At 42.5% G+C, this 20,580-nt stretch overlaps 1 protein-coding gene across 2 annotated transcripts in view; it reads right to left on the bottom strand.

Moving 5' to 3' along the window:
- The window catches only part of lhfpl6 (LHFPL tetraspan subfamily member 6), a 55,396-nt gene that overhangs the window by 16,056 nt on the left and 18,760 nt on the right, over window positions 1–20,580 (bottom strand). The gene's annotated exons all lie outside the window — the stretch shown is intronic.

Here is a 20,580-nt window from a genome sequence, read left to right as displayed (position 1 = left end):
GTGAGGGCTTGGGCCATTACCCCCCAGAAATGTCCGGGAACTAGCAAGTGCCTTGGTGGAAGAATGGGGTAACATCTGACAGCAAGAACTGACAAATCTGGTGCAGTCCATGAGGAGGAGATGCACTGCAGTACTTAATGCAGCTTGTGGCCACACCAGATACTGACTATTACTTTGATTTTGAACCCCCAGTGTTCAGGGACACATTATTCCATTTATGTTAGTCACATGTCTGTGGAACTTGTTCAGTTTATGTCTCAGTTGTAGAATCTTGTTATGTTCATACAAATATTTACACATTAAGTTTGATGAAAATAAATGCAGTTGACAGTAAGAGGACGTTTCTTTTTTTTGCTGAGTTTATAATGGTTGGAAAAGGATAGTGCTCCAAATTTGGTCGGAAATAATGTTCAAAGGACATTACAACCTCATTATTTCCTCGACCTGATATGAATATGCCTAATGCATACAAAATCCTCAACTTTACTTGCAATTTATCAGGCTGTAGCAGATAAGATCTGTCAGGTATGCCAGTGCCAATGGAACCACTTTGAAGATTTTGCTTCCCTGAAATAGATCATGCAGCTGCTTAAGCGAATCTTGACAAAATTATTACAGAACAAGTGCACAATATTGCTCACACAGAACCCCGAGGGCACCTAACGGCACTACTGTAGTTACGCTATAACATTTCTCTGACAGCCATCTGCTTACTGTATGAATCAGCTTAAATAAAGAACTGATATGCCGTCATAGCTGCTCTGATGTTGCCCTTTTATGAAGCTGCCAAGTGCTATTTTTGGATACAGGAAGAGGACCTTGTCTTAATGGAATAAGATACACAGTGACATTATTCATGTATTTTAACTGCCTAGCAACTCCCTTTGGAGATTCCAATTCCAGCCTGTTTTGATTAGTGACATTCTATACATTCAGCAGAACTGAGGTGACTTTCACAATAACAACACAATCGTGTTCTCTCCGAATTCACAACAACATGTTGTTAATACAGCTCACTTCAGATGGCTCACCTACGATAACCTTAGTGTTTGTGCTAACTGAACTGCCAAACAGGGCATGAAGTCATTACAATTTGGAGGGCACAGAGGAGCTGTAGCAACCCTTCACTGTTACCCAACCTTAACCTCATACTGACCTGGAACAGTCAAAACAGCTCACTTCCTACCTTGCTATTGTCTCAGAACCTGGTGACCTCACCCCATTGGGAGAGGGAGGGGGGGGGGGGGGGTGAGAGAAGGAGATCTATTGTCAGCCGCAAAAACATCATTTGTTCCAGTCACAAAGCAGAACACACACCCTTTAGATTAGAAAGGTGAGGCCTCAACTCCACACCTGCTTGCTCACTTCACAACAGAAATGTCTTTCTGCTGAAAAGGTCAAGTGTGGAATTCTAGTGCCACTGACCTACAATTCCTTGTCTTTGTTATGTTGAAGTGATTGTTTTACCCATTTCTATATTGGGGTGAATTTTTTTATTTATTTTATTTCACCTTTATTTAACCAGGTAGGCTAGTTGTTCTCATTTACAACTGCGACCTGGCCAAGATAAAGTATAGCAGTGTGAACAGACAGCAACACAGAGTTACACATGGAGTAAACAATAAACAAGTCAATAACACAGTAGAATTAAAAAAAAAAAAAAAAAAAAATTAAAAGAGTCTATATACATTGTGTGCAAAAGGCATGAGGAGGTAGGCGAATAATTACAATTTAGCAGATTAACATTGGAGTGATAAAAGATCAGATGGTCATGTACAGGTAGAGATACTGGTGTGCAAAAGAGCAGAAAAGTAAATAAATAAAAACAGTATGGGGATGAGGTAGGTAAATTGGGTGGGCTATTTACCGATGGACTATGTACAGCTGCAGCGATCGGTTAGCTGCTCAGATAGCAGATGTTTCAAGTTGGTGCGGGAGATAAAAGTGTCCATTTCAACGATTTTTGCAATTCGTTCCAGTCACAGGCAGCAGAGAACTGGAAGGAAAGGTGGCCAAATGAGGTGTTGGCTTTATGGATGATCAGTGAGATACACCTACTGGAGCGCGTGCTACGGGTGGGTGTTGCCATCGTGACCAGTGAACTGAGATAAGGCGGAGCTTTACCTAGCATGGACTTGTAGATGACCTGGAGCCAGTGGGTCTGGCGACGAATATGTAGCGAGGGCCAGCTGACTAGAGCATACAGGTCGCAGTGGTGGGTGGTATAAGGTGCTTTAGTAACAAAGCGGATGGCACTATGATAAACTGCATCCAGTTTGCTGAGTAGAGTATTGGAAGCCATTTTGTAGAGGACATCGCCGAAGTCGAGGATCGGTAGGATAGTCAGTTTTACTAGGGTAAGTTTGGCGGCGTGAGTGAAGGAGGCTTTGTTGCGAAATAGAAAGCCGATTCTAGATTTGATTTTGGATTGGAGATGTTTGATATGAGTCTGGAAGGTGTCTAGCCAGACACCTAGGTACTTATAGATGTCCACGTATTTTAGGTCGGAACCCTCCAGGGTGGTGATGCTAGTCGGGTGCAGGCAGCGAACGGTTGAAAAGCATGCGTTTGGTTTTACTAGCGTTTAAGAGCAGTTGGAGGCCACGGAAGGAGTGTACTATAGCATTGAAGCTCATTTGGAGGTTAGATAGCAGTGTCCAAGGAAGAGCCAGAAGTATACAGAATGGTGTCGTCTGCGTAGAGGTGGATCAGGGAATCGCCCGCAGCAAGAGCAACATCATTGACATATACAGAGAAAAGAGTCGGCCCGAGAATTGAACCCTGTGGCACCCCCAGAAACTGCCAGAGGACCGGACAACATGCCCTCCGATTTGACACACTGAACTGCCTGCAAAGTAGTTGGAGAACCAGGCAAGGCAGTCATTAGAAAAACCGAGGCTACTGAGTCTGCCGATAAGAACATGGTGATTGACAGAGTTGAAAGCCTTGGCCAGGTCGATGAAGACGGCTGCACAGTACTGTATTTTATTGATGGTGGTTATGATATCGTTTAGTACCTTTAGCGTGGCTGAGGTGCACCCGTGACCGGCTCGGAAACCAGATTGCACAGCGGAGAATTTACGGTGGGATTCGAGATGGTCAGTGTTCTGTTTGTTGACTTGGCTTTCGAAGACCTTAGATAGGCAGGGCAGGATGGATATAGGTCTGTAACAGTTTGGGTCCAGAGTGTCTCCCCCTTTGAAGAGGGGGATGACCGCGGCAGCATTCCAGTCCTTGGGGATCTCAGACGATATGAAAGAGAGGTTGAACAGGCTGGTAATAGGGGTTGCGACAATGGCGGCAGATAGTTTCAGAAATAGAGGGTCCAGATTGTCAAGCACAGCTAATTTGTACGGGTGCATGGTTTTGCAGCTCTTTCAGAACATCTGCTATCTGGATTTGGGTAAAGGAGAAGCTGGGGAGGTTTGGGTGAGGTTGGAGTAGCCAGGAGGAAGGCATGGCCAGCCATTGAGAAATGCTTGTTGAAGTTATCGATTATCATGGATTTATCGGTGGTGACCGTGTTACTTAGCCTCAGTGCAGTGGGCAGCTGGGAGGAGGTGCTCTTGTTCTCCATGGACTTTACAGTGTCCCAGAACTTTTTGGAGTTAGAGCTACAGGATGCAAATTTCTACTTGAAAAAGCTGGCCTTTGCTATTCGATGCTATTGCAGTCCGCCACAGAATGTTTTTGTGCTGGTCGAGGGCAGTCAGGTCTGGAGTGAACCAGGGGCTAAATCTGTTCTTAGTTCTGCATTTTTTGAACGGAGCATGCTTATCTAAGATGAGGAAGTTACTGTTAAAGAATGACCAGGCATCCTCAACTGACGGGATGAGGTCAATATCCTTCCAGGATACCCGGGCCAGGTCGATTAGAAAGGCCTGCTCGCAGAAGTGTTTTAGGGAGCGTTTGACAGTGATTAGGGGTGGTCGTTTGACTGCGGACTCGTAACGGATACAGGCAATGAGGCAGTGATCGCTGAGATCCTGATTGAAGACAGCGGAGGTGATTTGGAGGCCCAGTTGGTCAGGATAACGTCTATGAGGGTGCCCTTGTTTACAGATTTAGGGTTGTACCTGGTGGGTTCCTTGATGATTTGTGTGAGATTGAGGGCATCTAGCTTAGATTGTAGGACTACCGGTGTGTTAAGCATATCCCAGTTTAGGTCACCTAACAGAACAAACTCTGAAGCTAGATGGGGGGCGATCAATTCACAAATGGTGTCCAGAGCACAGCTGGGACCTGAGGGGGGTCGGTAGCAGGCGGCAACAGTGAGAGACTTATTTCTGGAGAGATTCATTTTTTAAATTAGAAGTTCGAACTGTTTGGGTATGGACCTGGAAAGTATGACATTACTTTGCAGGCTAACTCCTCCCCCTTTGGCAGTTCTATCTTGACGGAAAATGTTATAGTTGGGTATGGAAATCTCAGAATTTTTGGTGGCCTTCCTAAGCCAGGATTCAGACACAGCAAGGACATCAGGGTTGGCAGAGTGTGCTAAAGCAGTAGGTAAAACAAACTTAGGGAGGAGGCTTCTGATGTTGACATGCATGAATCCAAGGCTTTTTCGATCACAGAAGTCAACAAATGAGGGTGCCTAGGGACATGCAGGGCCTGGGTTTACCTCCACATCATCCGCGGAACAGAGGAGGAGTAGAATGAGGGTGCGGCTAAAGGCTATCAAAACTGGTCGCCTAGAGCGTTGGGGACAAAGAATAAAAGGAGCAGATTTCTGGACGTGGTAGAATATATTCAGGGCATAATGCGCAGACAGGGGTATGGTGGGGTGCGGGTACAGCGGAGGTAAGCCCAGGCACTGGGTGATGATAAGAGAGGTTGTATCTCTGGATATGCTGGTTGTAATGGTTGAGGTCACCGCATGTGTGGGAGGTGGGACAAAGGAGGTATCAGAGGTATGAAGAGTGGAACTAGGGGGTCCATTGTAAACTACAACAACTATAACTAACCTGTACAACAGCATACAAGGCATATTGACATTTGAGAGAGACATACAGCGAGGCATAAAGTAATCACAGGTGTTGATTGGGAGAGCTAGCTAAAACAACAGGTGAGACAACAACAGCTAATCAGCTAACACAACAACAGCAGGTAAAATGGCGATGACTAGGCAGAGAGGGTCGGATTAACTACAAACTGAGCCTGAGTTCGCAGCTGGGGCCGACAGATAAAAAATAAATAAACAGAATGGAGTACCGGGATTAATGGACAGTCCAGTAGGCATCAGCTATGTAGCCAAGTGATCATAGTGTCCAGGGGGCAGCAGTAGATGGAACAGGGGAGCCCCACGACGCTAGCGACACAGCGTTTAAAGTTAGTAGCGTCTGCTCCGACAGAGGCCGGATGAAGGCACAGCGGATGGAGTATTCGTCGGCAGACCAGTCGTGGTGGTGCGGCGGGGCACCGTGTCGACAGAGAATCCAAGCCAGATGGCAAAAGAGGTATTGAGGAATTTAGTTTGCTAGCCGGGAGATGTGCCTGGCTCATGGCTAACTGGTGCTAGCTTCGTGGCAGTGGCGTTAGCCACTATATCCAATCGGTAGCAGTGGTGATCCGGTGCCAAGGTCCAGAGTTTACTGTTCTTAAAGAAAGCAATTGATGAGGCAAGCTAGGTTAAATGTCAGATAGCTAGGAAGCTAACTAACGTTAGCTAACTAGTTAAGGTTTAACACTGTGGTTTAACAGCATTGTAGCTAAGTCTAGGGCTCCCGAGTGGTGCAGCGGTCTAAGGCACTGCATCTCAGTCCAAGAGGCATCTGCCACAACTTTGTGTCAGCTCTGCTTCCCCTGGGATCTAAAGGTATGGCACCACACTCCCAACAGTCATGTATAATGACCTCTTAAGGAGCAGCCCTTTTTTTCTCTCCAATTCTCGCCTAAAATTACATTCCCCAAATCTAACTGCCTGTAGCTCAGGACCTGAAGCAAGGATATGCATATTCTTGATACTATTTGAAAGGAAACACTTTGAAGTTTGTGGAAATATGAAAGGAATGTAAGAGAATATAACACATTAGATCTGGTAAAAGATAATACAAAGAAAAACCAAACAGTTTTTTTTTGTACCATCAGCCCAGGTGTAATTTAGATTTTGACCCCTAGATGGCAGCAGTGTATGTGCAAAGTTTTACACTGATCCAATGAACCATTGCATATCTGTTCAAAATGTTGTATCAAGACTGCCCAAATGAGCCTAATTGGTTTATTCATACATTTTCAAGTTCATAATTGTGCACTCTCCTCAAACAATAGCATGGTACAGAGCGTACAGGTCGCAGTGGTGGGTAGTATATGGGGCTTTGGTGACAAAACGGATGGCACTGTGATAGACTGCATCCAATTTATTGAGTAGGGTATTGGAGGCTATTTTGTAAATGACATCGCCGAAGTCGAGGATGGGTAGGATGGTCAGTTTTACAAAGGTATGTTTGGCAGCATGAGTGAAGGATGCTTTGTTGCGAAATAGGAAGCCAATTCTAGATTTAACTTTGGATTGGAGATGTTTGATGTGAGTTGGCTCTAGCTTGTTGATATCTGATGAGACACCCTATGTGATTTGACTCTTGTATTATTGACTGTATTCAATAAAACTTCCAATGCCAAATTGAAATAATTTGTGATTCTCTAATTGATAGAAAATTGTAGATCCCAATCAGACAATTACTATAAAACAAATGTGTTTTCCTCCGCGCAGTGTTTGGTGAGCGCATGGTGTTGTCCTAAATCCTCCTTTGAATGCTGTGCGTCCATCCTCACCCCCTTGATCACTGCAACGTATTATCTGGTCTGCTGGGAGGGTCCTTGACTGCCACCTGCCCTCCATTGAGGTCCTGCACAACTCCAGGGAAAGGAAGCGTGCAGGAAAGATCATCACCGGCCTTTCCACACCCTCTTCCAAAGACTACCCTCTGGCAAAAGGTTCAGGTCAATCACAACGAAAACCTCCCACCACCTGAACGGTTTCTTCCCCCGTGCCGTGGCCCTTACCAACCAGCCACGATGATCCTCTCATCCATAGACTTTGCACTATGCTCAAGTTTAGCTAACTAAACATGCGGCTTTGCAGTGCATCGCATTTCACAGAGGGCCATCAATTGCTTTAAAATGTGGTGAATTAAAACCATCAAATGTTGGAATGCTTCTCAAGTTAAAATACTGCACTATTAAAGGGATAGTAGGCTAGCTGTTCCTGGAGACTTCCAGTCATTGCAATAATGATAATTAGCGATGGCTTCAGAAACTACCTTCAACTTCCATTAAACTGCATGCTGAGCCATAATAATGATATCCATAAGTTCATCTTACTCTGGGTAAATAGAAAAAGGGCTTGATTGAAAAAAAAACAGACCACTATCCCTTTAAAGAGCAGTCTTGATAATAAAACGTAGTGAAAGTGTATTTATGTTAGTCATGACTTGGATATCACAATCTTCCCTGCTTCTATCTTAACAGTCCCGACATTGCTGCCATGTAACGTTAGGAAAAAGATTGTGATAAATTCACTACTGCTTTGCAGTTTTAAACCAAGTCAGGATTTGACATAATCCACCAACTGCCTCCCCCTGAAACTGAGTGTAAGCACCTTCTGTGTATATTTCTGTACATATAGACAGTACTGTAGCTATGCCTGCATAATGAGGTGAGTGTGTGAGAGAGAGGTAAGTAGCCCACCACAAAAATGTTGTGATTAAAATGATTTTGCAAAAGACCACTCACTCTCTCCCTTAGAATACCACAGAAATAAAGCTTTCCTCTCAGAAAGGGAATACGACACAAATAGAACTCAGCTGTAAAGTAGACTTGAGCCTTAAAGAGATTCCCCAGACAGATTTTGATGGCCTCTGTGAACAGAACAGTCTTTCTGACATCTTTGTATGTCTTCCTGTTTTATGTCTCTCTGTGAAGTCTGTATACAATGAGTGTACAAAACATTATGAACAGCTGTTCTTTCATAGACTGACCAGGTGAATCCAGGTGAAAGCTATAATCCCTTATTGATGTCACTTGTTACATCCACTTCAGTCAGTGTAAATGAAGAGGAAGAGACAGGTTAAAGAAGGATTTTTAAGCCTTGACACAATTAAGATGGGCCAATATCCCTGTCGAATGATTTCGACGCCTTGTAGAGTCCATTCCTCGACTAATTGAGGCTGTTCTGAGGGCAAAAAATGGGTGCAAATCAATATTAGGAAGGTGTTCTTAATGTTTTGTAAACTCAGTTTACAGTGTGCCTCCAGTGAGCACTGAACAGCAGATAGAGTTACCCATACTAGACATGAAGGATCCTTACAGCCAGGATCTCTGGTACAGGAATATGATAGGGGACAATGTTTTTAATTCACCACTAGTACCTATAGAAACCCACATCTGGACATACTTGAGCTCCAACACACGAGGTGGTGCAGCCAAAAGCACCACACCTAGAAAGTAGCTTGGCCTTCTCTGTATGGGGGACAGTGCTCTCTTTCTCTTAAAAAACCCATCTGAAACATCTGGACTCACTCAAGCTCTAACTTAACACAATGTAGCTAGTGGAGCCAAAAGCACCACAACTAGAAACACATTGGTAAAAAGGTAAAGAGTGGGGAAGCCTGCAGATGTAAGAAAATCTCATTGATTACAGGACTCAATGAAGCAAATGATGACATACAATGTGGACACCTGCTTGTCGAACATTCCATTCCAAAATCATGGGCATTAATATGGAGTTGGTCCCCCCTTTGCAGCTATAACATCCTCCACTCGTTTGGGACGGCTTTCCACTAGATGTTGGAACATTGTTACAGGGACTTGCTTCCATTCAGCCACGAGCATTAGTGAGATCGGGCACTGACGTTGGGCGATTAGGCCTGGCTTGCAATCGGTGTTCCAATTCATCCCAAAGGCGTTCGATGGGGTTGAGGTCAGGGTTCTGTGGAGGCCAGTCAAGTTCTTCCACACCGATCTTGACACCATTTCTGTGTGGACCTGGATTTGTGCACGGGGGGACTGTCATGCTGAAACAGGAAAGGGCCTTCCCCAAACTGTTGCCATATCGTTGAAGCGTGATTCATCACTCCAGAAAATGCCCAATGGCAGTGAGCTTTACACCACTCCAGCCAATGCTTGGCATTACGCATGGTGATCTTAGGCTTGTGTGCGGCTGCTCGGCTATGGAAACCCACTTCATGAAGCTCCCGACGAACAGTTCTTGTGCTGATGTTGCTTCAGGAAGCAGATTGGTACTCGATATTGAGTGTTGCAACCGAGGAGAAATGATTTTCTGTGAGCTTGTTCTGTGAGCTTCTGTGAGCTTGTGTGGCCTACCACTTCCCGGCTGAGCTTTTGTTGCTCCTAGACGTTACTGCTTCACAAAAACAGCACTTACAGTTGACCGGACCAGCTGTAGCATGGCAGGAATTTGACAAACTGACTTGTTGGAAAGGTGGCATCCTATGATGGTGCCACGTTGAAACTGACTGAGCTCTTCAGTAAAGCCATTCTACTGCCAATGCTTGTCTATGGAGATAGCATGGCTGTGTGCTCGATTTTATACACCTGTCAGCAACGGGTGTGGCTGAAATAGCTGAATTCACTAGTTTGAAGAGATGTCCACATACTTTTGTATATGTGACTCGTTTCAGGAAACCAGGTGTATGTCGCATGTCACTACTTTACAGGAGACCATTTGAACATAAACTTTTTTCATTAAAATGCGTTTTTGGGCAGAAATGCCTTTTGTAACATATGATCTTTCATGTGCCTTAATAACAAACTTGTATGCAATCTGTAAATACTAATAAAATTGTTAAATTACGAGCCTAGTTGGTTTAGCCACAGAAAAAGGCGGCAACCTTCCCACTAGCCATGATTGGCTGAGATAATAAGTGGGCTGGACATGCCGAGAGATGAGTTCGCATTGGTCTGCCATGTAGCATGCTTCTGTCTATCTGAGCTGGTCAGTATGTGTAGGTAATCCTGTCTAACGCAGCATTTTTAAATAATATATTGCGTAGTAGAACTGCACAAGCATTGTCAACATGCATGTGTAAAGTTACATTGTCTGACATTTTTTCATATATACTATTGATTTTTGTTGTTGGTACATTAGAAATAATTGATGTTGAGTCATCAAAATTGAATGATCATATCCTTAAAATGTTTACTAATGAATGTAGCAACAGTTAGGTAGATACAAAAAACATTCAATTAAATTGGGAAACTGATGCCAGAACACCAATACGCCATACAGTAATACCAGTAACGCAAAGTGAAACCAATGACAAACATAAGATTATTTCAAACAAATGTTATCAATTTATTAGTAATATTTTTAATTACAAATCATTTCAGATTTCACAAGATGAATTGATTTAAAATGAACAATAAAATGAGGGTTATTGTTCAAAGATTAAGATCAAAAGATGAAGCCTATTGACTCAAATGTGTCTTTCATAACACAACATTGTCAAACAAACATATAAAATGTATGTCCACTAGAACATTAGAAACACAAACATTGAACATAAACTAAATCTGGTTTCCTAACCACACCGATACAAACATTTTGTATGCAGTAAAACATGTTCATGGAATTTGTCCTGTATTGTTCTTCACTTTTACTTCAGACATGTTTGTCTTTGCCATGTTATTGTGTCACGTCCATCTCTGAGCCAATCTCCATTGCTTTCTAGCTACTGACGGCTTCTTCACTAGTATCCAGTTCACATATGCCACTTTCACACATTCGGGTGCTCCTCCAAGTACTTCCAGATACTGTGACAAATTTGAACTGATCTTTTGTTCACTTGCATTGGCTCTCGCATCAGACACAATCGGGTCATCCCCATACCAGTTTATATCATCTCTTGGGCTTGGCAAGTAGAACTTGTTGACTCCATTCCTGTGCATGCACTTTACTTTGACATTATGTTCTTCAACCTACAGTACAATGCAAGGGTATGGTTGTTCATCATAGTTCACGATACACCACTGTCCACTGTGGTGAGACTCGATGACATCTGGACGAAGTGGAGCTGAGGTATCCAGGTCGATGACATCTGGTTGTTGTGGAGGTGAGAGATCACGACCATTAGCCGGCATTGTCGGGAGGGTGACTTCTTGGAATCCGTAACATGCGCAATCCCACATGCCTTCCGCTGCATGGCAGAGACAATTTATGTCTCTATATTTCAGGATGCCAGGAGTGATTACTTACAACCTGGTGCATTCGCATGGTTCCTTTTATGGTAACCAGAGATACCTCCTCTGTGCCTTTGTTTCCACCTCTTCCTCGCTGACATAATGCAACTGTATTGAAGCCCTTCAGGTAAGATTCTGTGCAAACTATGTAAATGTTAACTTCCTGACTGATGTCTTGAGATGTTGCTTCAATATATATTCACATAATTTTCCCTCCTCATGATACCATCTATTTTGTGAAGTGCTCCAGCCCCTCCTGCAGCAAAGCACCTCCACAACATGATGCTGCCACCCCCGTGCTTCACGGTTGGGATGGTGTTCTTCGGCTTGCAAGGCTCACCCTTTCCTTCAAACATAACGATGGTCATTATGGCCAAACAGTTCTATTTTTGTTTCATCAGGCCAGAGGACATTTCTCCAAAAAGTACAATCTTTGTCCCCATGTGCAGTGGCAAACCATAGTCTGGCTTTTTTTATGGCAGTTTTTGAGCATTTGTACCTGTTTCCTCCACCATCTTCACAAGGTCCTCTGCTGTTGTTCTGGGATTGATTTGCACTTTTCGCACCAAAGTACGTTAATCTCTAGGAGATAGAACGCGTCTCCTTCCTGAGCGGTATGACGGCTGTGTGGTCCCATGGTGTTTATACTTGTGTACTATTGTTTGTACAGCTGAATGTGATACCTTCAGGCGTTTGGAAATTGCTCCCAAGGATTAATCACACTTTGTTTTCTAAGGTCTTGGCTGATTTCTTTTGATTTTCCCATAATGTCAAGGAAAGAGGCACTGAATGTGAACGTAGGCCCTGAAATACATCCACAGGTACACCTCCAATTGACTCAAATGATGTCAATTAGGCTATCAAGCTTCTAAAGCCATGACATTTTTGGGGGGAATTTTCCAAGCTGTTTAAATGCACAGTCAATTTATTGTATGTAAACTTCTGACCCACTGGAATTGTGATACAGTGAATTATAAGTTAAATAATCTGTCTGTAAAGAAATGTTGGAAAAATGACTTGTGTCATGCACAAAGCAGATGTCCTAACCGACTTGTCCTAACCAAAAATATAGTTTGTTAACAAGACATTTGTGGAGTGGTTGAAAAAACGAGTAAACTTACGACTTCAACTGTATATTGTGTGGCAGGGCCATCACTGAATAAATTAAGGTGTTGCACAGCAGGGTACTGGTGTTTTATCATGTCCAGAATGGGGTCCAGGTGAGCCCATATGGTTGCTGGATAATGCCTTCTGCTGGGTGAGATGGTGCAGAAGAAGATGGGGGGCTCCTCTGCCACACAGAGGACACCAGTGTGGAGCATCACTTGCTTGTGTGAACCCCCGAAGTGAACTGACTGGATCTCTGAAGCATACTTGCAAGTGATGTGTGATTTAGAATATTGAAACAGTTATAAAATGCAAAGTATTTTTTTATATAATTGTTGAGGGTTTTATAAAACATTACTTTGAGAAAAAAGTTTGTGCTGTTATTGATTGTCACTGGCGTTACCAGCAAGAACAGTAACACCAGTGACGATAACACCAGTGACAAATCTGCAGACAAGATGGCATATCTAAGATGGCGGCCACTGTAGCTCAAATCACACTTCTTAAATTGTAAATAAATCACTTAATCATGCAATTGTATAAATAATTTTAATCCAATTTCCTTTCCCCTTACTATAAACTGTATAACACAAGTGACACATCTTAAGTCCTCACATGAAATTACCAAGTTAATCATGAAATTTGATTTATCTGTTAATTTACCAGGTAAGTTGACTGAGAACACGCTCTCATTTACAGCAACGACCTGGGGAATAGTTACAGGGGATGAATGAGCCAATTGTAAACTGGGGATTATTAGGTGACCATGATGGTTTGAGGGCCAGATTGGGAATTTAGTCAGGACACCAGGGTTATCACCCCTACTCTTACGATAAGTGCCACTGGATCTTTAATGACCTCAGAGAGTCAGAACACCCGTATAACATCCCATCTGAAAGATGGCACCCTTCACAGGGCAGTGTCCTCAATCACTGCCCTGGGGTATTGGGATATTTTTTAGACCAGAGAAAAGAGTGCCTCTTACTGGCCCTCCAACACCACTTCCAGCAGCATCTGGTATCTCATCCAGGGACTGACCAGGACCAACCCTGCTTAGCTTCAGAAGCAAGCCAGCAGTGGTATGCAGAGTGGTATAGTGGTATGCTGGCAAATTGTTGACATATTAAGAGAGAGTGCACACTCACCATGTGCTTTTCAAAACAGTCCCGTCTCAAAAGAACCTTTGACCCAGGAGGAACTTGGCAAGGATGTTCCATTTTTTTAAAGTTGTGGGTTTCATACGTTTTAACACAAGTGACATGAAATTGAGGGACAGCTATTACTTGTATATTGTGTTCTCTACAATATATAAAAACATTTGTTTGCAATATAACTGTCTTACATATGTTTTATTAATAATAAAACACTTAAATAAGGAATGGGGTGTGGCTTTCAGATAGTTATTTTTAGCCACCTGTGAGAGTAAATGTCACTCCTGTTAACATGATAACTATACAACAGAACAGATTAAGGTTGAACTAAGGTTGAGCTTGAACTAAGGTTGAGCTTCCATAACGTTCCCTAAAAGCCTATGTAAATCTGTTAAATTATATGCAGTATGTACACTTCACATAATGAACAGGAATGACATACTACTTGACAATCAGAGAACTGATACTGTGTACTGGTTGTTAGGTTGGGATTGGCGTGGGGAGTCCGTGGCTGGCTTTTACATTTTTGGAGGAATTCCTCATGTCTTACCCATTGGTTGAAAGAAGGTGGATCCAAATCAGATGTTCGGTACTATATTTATTTAATATTATCTGAATCCTATAAATGAAAATGGCCAATTTGGGTGAAATCATTTAGCTTAATTTCTCTGAGATAAAATTTAATTTCAACAGAAATAATGTTTCAAGAATGCCAATCTTACCGGTTTCTAACTACATAAATAATTTCGGGAACATTCTGAGATGGTGGGTGTAATGGCTTGCTGAAGTGACATACAATTGAGGCATGAAGCAGACAGCAGGGGAGCTGGCAGGCCATGTGGTCACAGAGGAACATCCAGCCAGCCAGAGCCTGTCGAGGATGCGTTCCAAATGCATCCCAAAAAACTAGATCACCTTTACCCTACACACAGATATGCATACAAAGCTCTCTCTTGCCCTCCATTTGGCTAATCTGACCATAACTCTATCCTCCTCATTCCCTTTTACAAGCATAAACTCAAAACTGGAATTACCAGTGACGTGCTTAAAACGGAAGTGGTCCGATGGAGCGGATACTAAGCTACAGGACTGTTTCACTAGCACAGACTGGTATATGTTTCGGGATTCATCCGATAACATTGAGGATTTTTACCACCTCAGTCACCATCATGGTCCACACACACACCTTCCTATATTTACATATTACCTCGTACCCCTGCACATCGACTCGGTTACTGGTACCCCATGTATATAGCCAAGTTATCGTGGTGTATTTATTTCTTGTGTTATTATTTTTCTATTTATATTTTTCTCTCTGCATTGTTTGGAAGAGCCTGAAAGCATTTCCCTGTTACTCTACACCTGTTTCCGAAGCATGTGACAAATAACAGATTTGAAATGGCACCCTTTTCCCTTTATAGTGCACCACTTTTCATCAAAAGTAGTGCACCATAATAGGGAATAGGATTCTATTTGGTATAGTCCCAGAGACTTACGACTTCAACACCTAAAACACCCCATACCAGAGATTATAACACTCGGCTCTCTACTGCAGATCTGCATAATGCTGGGAAGAGAAAGGAGAAGAGAAGGGCATGATTCCTCTGATCAAATCCCACTATTGCAGACATCTACAGTATAGTCAGTGTATCTTATAGCACTACGTATTTTCTGTTATATTAATTTGATCCCAGTGCATGTAAACAGTTTAACTTCCAAACTAAAATGTAGATCTTTTGGTGAAAAAACTAACTGGGAAGGAGTTTGACTGTGTCTATTGGAAAAGATCAACACAACGTGCCAGAGAAACGAGCAAGGGGATTGTGAATGAGTGGGAGAAGATAACTTCAGTATGTACTGATAATGAGGTGTTCATAGATTAGGAGGTGTGTGTGTGTGTGTGTGTGAGAGAGCGAGGGAGAGAGAAGGGGGTGCAATGATGCTGGAAGGAAACGTAGTGTGACGGTATACAGTGAGTCTGTGACTACGGTTTTAGAGGCTGGGAATAGATACGTGTGAGTGGGAAAATTAGGTCAAGACTGACTGAACTGAGCAGTAGCGGCAGCACTACAGAGCACAGCATGTGTTGATGTTTTTTTTTTTACAAACCTCTGAAGTGCCACAGGCCACAACACACCGGCAGAATAGGTGCCAGAAGAAAATTTGGTGTTTACATCCGGCACTGTATAAGACTTCTTACACTATCTTATGGGGATGGCATCCTTTTAACTAAAGCAAGAAAATTCTCTCTTTATCTCGTCTCACTTCGGTTATGGGCACTGTATAAACAACACTAACACTAAAGGGCATGATTCAATCCAATGTCAAGTGCGCTACACGGCACGATGGGATTGTATCCCGACCTAAATACCAAACACTGAATAACATGTAGTTGCTGGTTTAACACTGAGTGGATGTCCTTCAATCAGGCAGGTAGCCATAACTCCTCTCGTCTGCCAAAACAATGTTGAGGTACTCTCATTTAGCCCGCACAGTTCTGTTTTAGAATCAGGACACCCCCTGCGAGGATTCTTAATTATTGTGCCTCAAGATGTCTCACCACTCTGACTCATACATATTCATTTTTCTTTCTTTATGGTTTCTTTTTCACACCCTTCGGCGAGTCTTTGAAGTTGTATTCTGAAATTGTCAGTCTGCAGCTCAGATGAAAGTAGGGAGCCGTCTTGCTTTTGCCTGTTTTTTTGTTGTCAGAGGTTGTTGTTGTGTTGTAAAGCTCAGCTCTTTACGTGGAGAAGAAGAAGAAAAAGAGGGAGACTGCTTCAACTGGTATCAACTCCAGTCTGATGGTGGAAGAACAGAACAGTTTCCAAGCCACATAGGGGAGTGTGATTTGGATAGAGTATCTCCAATCTTCAAACCATGACAGAGTGTAATTGGGTTTCTTCCTCCTGGTCTGAAATGACATCTCCTTTGCAGTGCCTCTCTCCCCAACGTGGTCTCGTGGTCGTATTATTCTGTACGCAAATCCGAAACACTACGTTTAGTATGATATGTTACGTTTCATATGGTATGTATTCATTTGTGGATGTCCGTCACCCATTTCTTACAAACAAAAATACAAATACAACATGTAAAGGGTTGGTCCCATGATTCATGAGCTGATTATTTTTTTGTTTATGCTTATTTCTATCAAACATGTGGCACGTGTTTACTGTACATCCCTGTTAGTGAGCATTTCTCCTTTGCCAAGGTAATCCATCCACCTGACACGTGTGGCATATCAAAAAGCTGATTAAACAGAATTAAGTTTACACAGGTGCACCTTCTGCTGGGGACAATAAAAGCCTACTCTAAAAAATGCAGTTTTGTCAAACAACACAACGCCAAATTTTGAGGGAGCGTGCAATTGGCATGCTGACTGCAGGAATGTCCACCAGAGCTGTTGCCAGATAATGAAATGCTAATTTCTCTTCCATTAGCTACCTCCAACATTGTTTTAGATCATTTGGCAGAACGTTCAACCGGCCTCACAGCCGCAGACTACGTGTAACCATGCCAGCCCAGGACTTCACCTGGGCTGATCATCTGAGACCAGTCACCCGGACAGGTGATGAAACTGAGTATTTCGGTCTGTAATAAAGCTCTTTGTGGTGAAAAACTCATTCTGATATGCTGGAAGGGTTAGCTAACATGCTAAATAGTTGCAGAGTAGCTAAAAAGTAGTAAGTAGTTGCAAATTAGCTAAAATGCTAAAGTTGTCAGTGATGAGATTCTAACTCGCAACCTTTGGGTTGCTAGACGTTTGCGTTATATACCCACCAACCACCCACCCACCTTTAATTTTGCCTTAAGTAACCATTTGTCTTATGTAACCATTCCAAACGTTAAATAGTACATGTAAATGCAGGACATTAGTATAATGTGTTACTTCTAGTCTCCCCCATCGTAGTACCCTTCTCCGCATTTGCGGTGCCTCTCTCCCCCATTGCGGTGCCTCTCTCCCCCATTGCGGTGCCTCTCTCCGCAATGGGGGAGAGACTTCACGGTTGTCAGCAGGCCCCGATAAGGGATGCTGCTGGGTTTCTCACGCTCAACAGTTTCCCGTGTGTATAAAGAATGGACCACCAACCAAAGGACACAAATCACTTTTAATCTTTTAATAATTTTAATCACACACATATTTTAATACAGGCTTAACACCTAACAAACACTTTGCACTTTTTATACACTTTTAACATAGGCCAGGTCCTGTTGTTGCATCATATCTCATCGGTAAGCCATGCATTACGCCTGGGAAGAAAACAATGACATTTTCTCAACTTGCCACTTGCTCAACCATTAGCTCAACTCACCCAAAGGCAAATATTTGGACTATATTAGCCAACACAGCTACAAGGATGCACTTTCATGCCAGGTTTAGGTTTAGGACTTCATATTGAATCTTATAGAGACCCCAATTGATGTATAGAACAGTCTTATAATTATCTACTTTGGTTTAGATACAAGCATCATGAAACCTTGAACACAAATGAATTTATGTTTTTTGGACCTAACCTGCTTACCACTTTTCCCCATGTGGTTTCTTCCTTCACAAACTCCATGAAATGACGGCCACTTCCTAAATATTTGGTCAAATGATGAATTTTCTGTATGGTTTCCTAGAAACAAGAGTGGCTCAACTTACCCAACTCTCCCCTACAGTAAGGTACTACCCAGAAATGATTTTAGATCAATATAAAAATGGCTGCATTGGGCCTTTAGGTAGGCAGGAATGGGTTAAGTTACAGCTTCATATGTTGATTTATTCACTGTACCCTAGTCAGTGTAAGATCAGCTTTAAGTTCATCATAATTTAGCTTGGAAGAGAAAGTCTTGAGCTGCACAAGCATGGCACACTAAAAAAGGTCCAATGCAGCCATTTTTATCTCAATATAAGAATTTCTGAGTAACAATTAAGTACCTTACTGTGATTGTTTTCAGTTCAAATGGCCAAAAAGAAACAAAAATAGCTTCTTAGCTAAGATCAATTTCTCAAGCAAGAAGTTTGCTAGGAATGTCTGGGACTGGTCTGAGTGGTGAGGGAAAAAAAGAAGTTGGTCAGAGAAGTTTGGAAATCTCTTTCTTATTGCTATATTAACTAATTTACTGCATGGTGATGTCAAAAAAGGCTGACATTTCAGGTGGTCTTTTCAAACAGACCTGACACTAAAAGGGCATGGTCATATTTTATTTAAAATTTCACAGTATTATTCCAATCTCATAGTGTGGAAATGTACACTGAGTGTATGAAACATTTAGGACACCTGCTCTTTCCATGACATGGACTGACCAGGTAAAAGCTATGATCCCTTATTGATGTCACTTTTTAAATCCACTTCAAACAGTGTGGATGAAGCGGAGGAGACAGGTTAAAGGATGATTTTTAAGCCTTGAATACATTTTTGTCATTTATCCTTCACTTAACTAGGCAAGTCATTTATGAACAAATTCTTATTTACAATGGCGGCCTACCAAATGGCAAAATGCCTCCTGCTGGGACAGGGGCTGGGATAAAAATGTAATTAAAATATAGGACGAAATCACGACAAGAGATACCACACCACTACATAAAGAGAGACCTAAGAAAACAACATAGCATTGCAGCAACACATGACAACACAGCATGGCAGCAGCACAACATAGCATCAGCCCAACATGGTAGCAGCACAAAACATGGTACAAACATTGGGCACAGACAACAGCAAATAAGGCAAGAAGGTAGAGACAACAATACATCACGCAAAGCAGCCACAACTGCCAGTAAGTGTGTCCATGATTGAGTCTTTGAATGAATAGATGGAGATAAAACTGTCCAGTTTGAGTGTTTTTTGCAGCTTGTTCCAGTCGCTAGCTGCAGTTGAGACATGGATTGTGTGTGTGTGCCATTCAGAAGATTCAAAATATTTATTGTAAGTGTGTTTGAACGAGGTATGGTAGTAGGTGCCAGGCACACCAGTTTGTTTCAAGAACTGCAATGCTGCTGGGTTTCTCACGCTCAACAGTTTCCCGTGTGTATAAAGAATGGACCACCAACCAAAGGACACCCAGCCAACTTGACAACTGTGGGAATCATTGCATTCAACATTGGCCAACATGCGCCAGCATCACAGCTTTCCACACCTTTAAGAGTCCATCTCCAGACAAAAAATAATAATAATGTATTTGACCTTTATTTAACTAGGCAAGTCAGTTAAGAACAAATTCTTATTTACAATGATGGCCTACCCCTCTGCAAATTGGGGGGGGGGGGTGCAACTCAGGAATAGGAAAGTGTTCCTAGTGTTTGGTATTCTCACTGTATAGAAAACACAGGAAAATCATGTTTTTGACTCCAATGGGTCTTTAAGGAGGCGAGAGTAAGAAAAAGGGAGCAATATAGACTTAAGTTTGTGGGTTTAAGAGGGAGAGGGATATAAATGATGTAGGATTAAAAAGACAGCAAAGGATGAGCTTTAGAGAAATCAGAAGTGGGAGAAGAAACGTTAGGAAGAAAAACAGCAAACGTATGCTACGTTTGTGTAAAGCCTGTCGCATGCATCCCAGTCGAAACAGTTTGAGCATATATTATGATGACATTTTTGTTCCTTTTGATGTTAGGCAGGGGGGGGTTGTCGGCTGTTTGCGCACACATTTTTTCTTGAGCAAAGTCGAAGTTCGGTAGCCGAAGTCTATGCCCTTTCATTGGTGATCGGTCAACAGTAGGGGTGGGAACTGTGGACGAGATTCTTCAATTAAGTGTTTGTTGTCATTTAACGAGAGCACAGCAGCAGCTACGCCCTACTGTCTGCAGTGCACTACTAGATTTCATGAAGTACTGTACCAAATATCTTAGCTAGACGTAAAATTGTGGAACTAAGACATCCTCTGAAAAAATGTCAACATTTATTACAGATCTCTTGATTTATCTTAGATAAATTCAGATTATTTTGAGGAAGCATTACTGGCTATGTTGTTGCACGGTGGCTCAAGAGATAAACAGCAGCAATATTGCAGTTTTTTCCCAAGTTTTTCAAGCAAAGGTCTTTAGGGAGTATGCGAGCACATACAGTCACTTCACCTAGCCAAGTTCTGCTAGGTGCAAACTGAACCTATGGATGCGGATGACTCTTAAGAATCCACCCCT

This window comes from Oncorhynchus kisutch, linkage group LG28, assembly GCF_002021735.2.
Source record: "Oncorhynchus kisutch isolate 150728-3 linkage group LG28, Okis_V2, whole genome shotgun sequence".
NCBI lineage: Eukaryota > Metazoa > Chordata > Actinopteri > Salmoniformes > Salmonidae > Oncorhynchus > Oncorhynchus kisutch.
The sequence above is the reverse complement of the archived record's forward strand: the minus strand, read 5'-3'. Positions and strand labels throughout refer to the sequence as shown.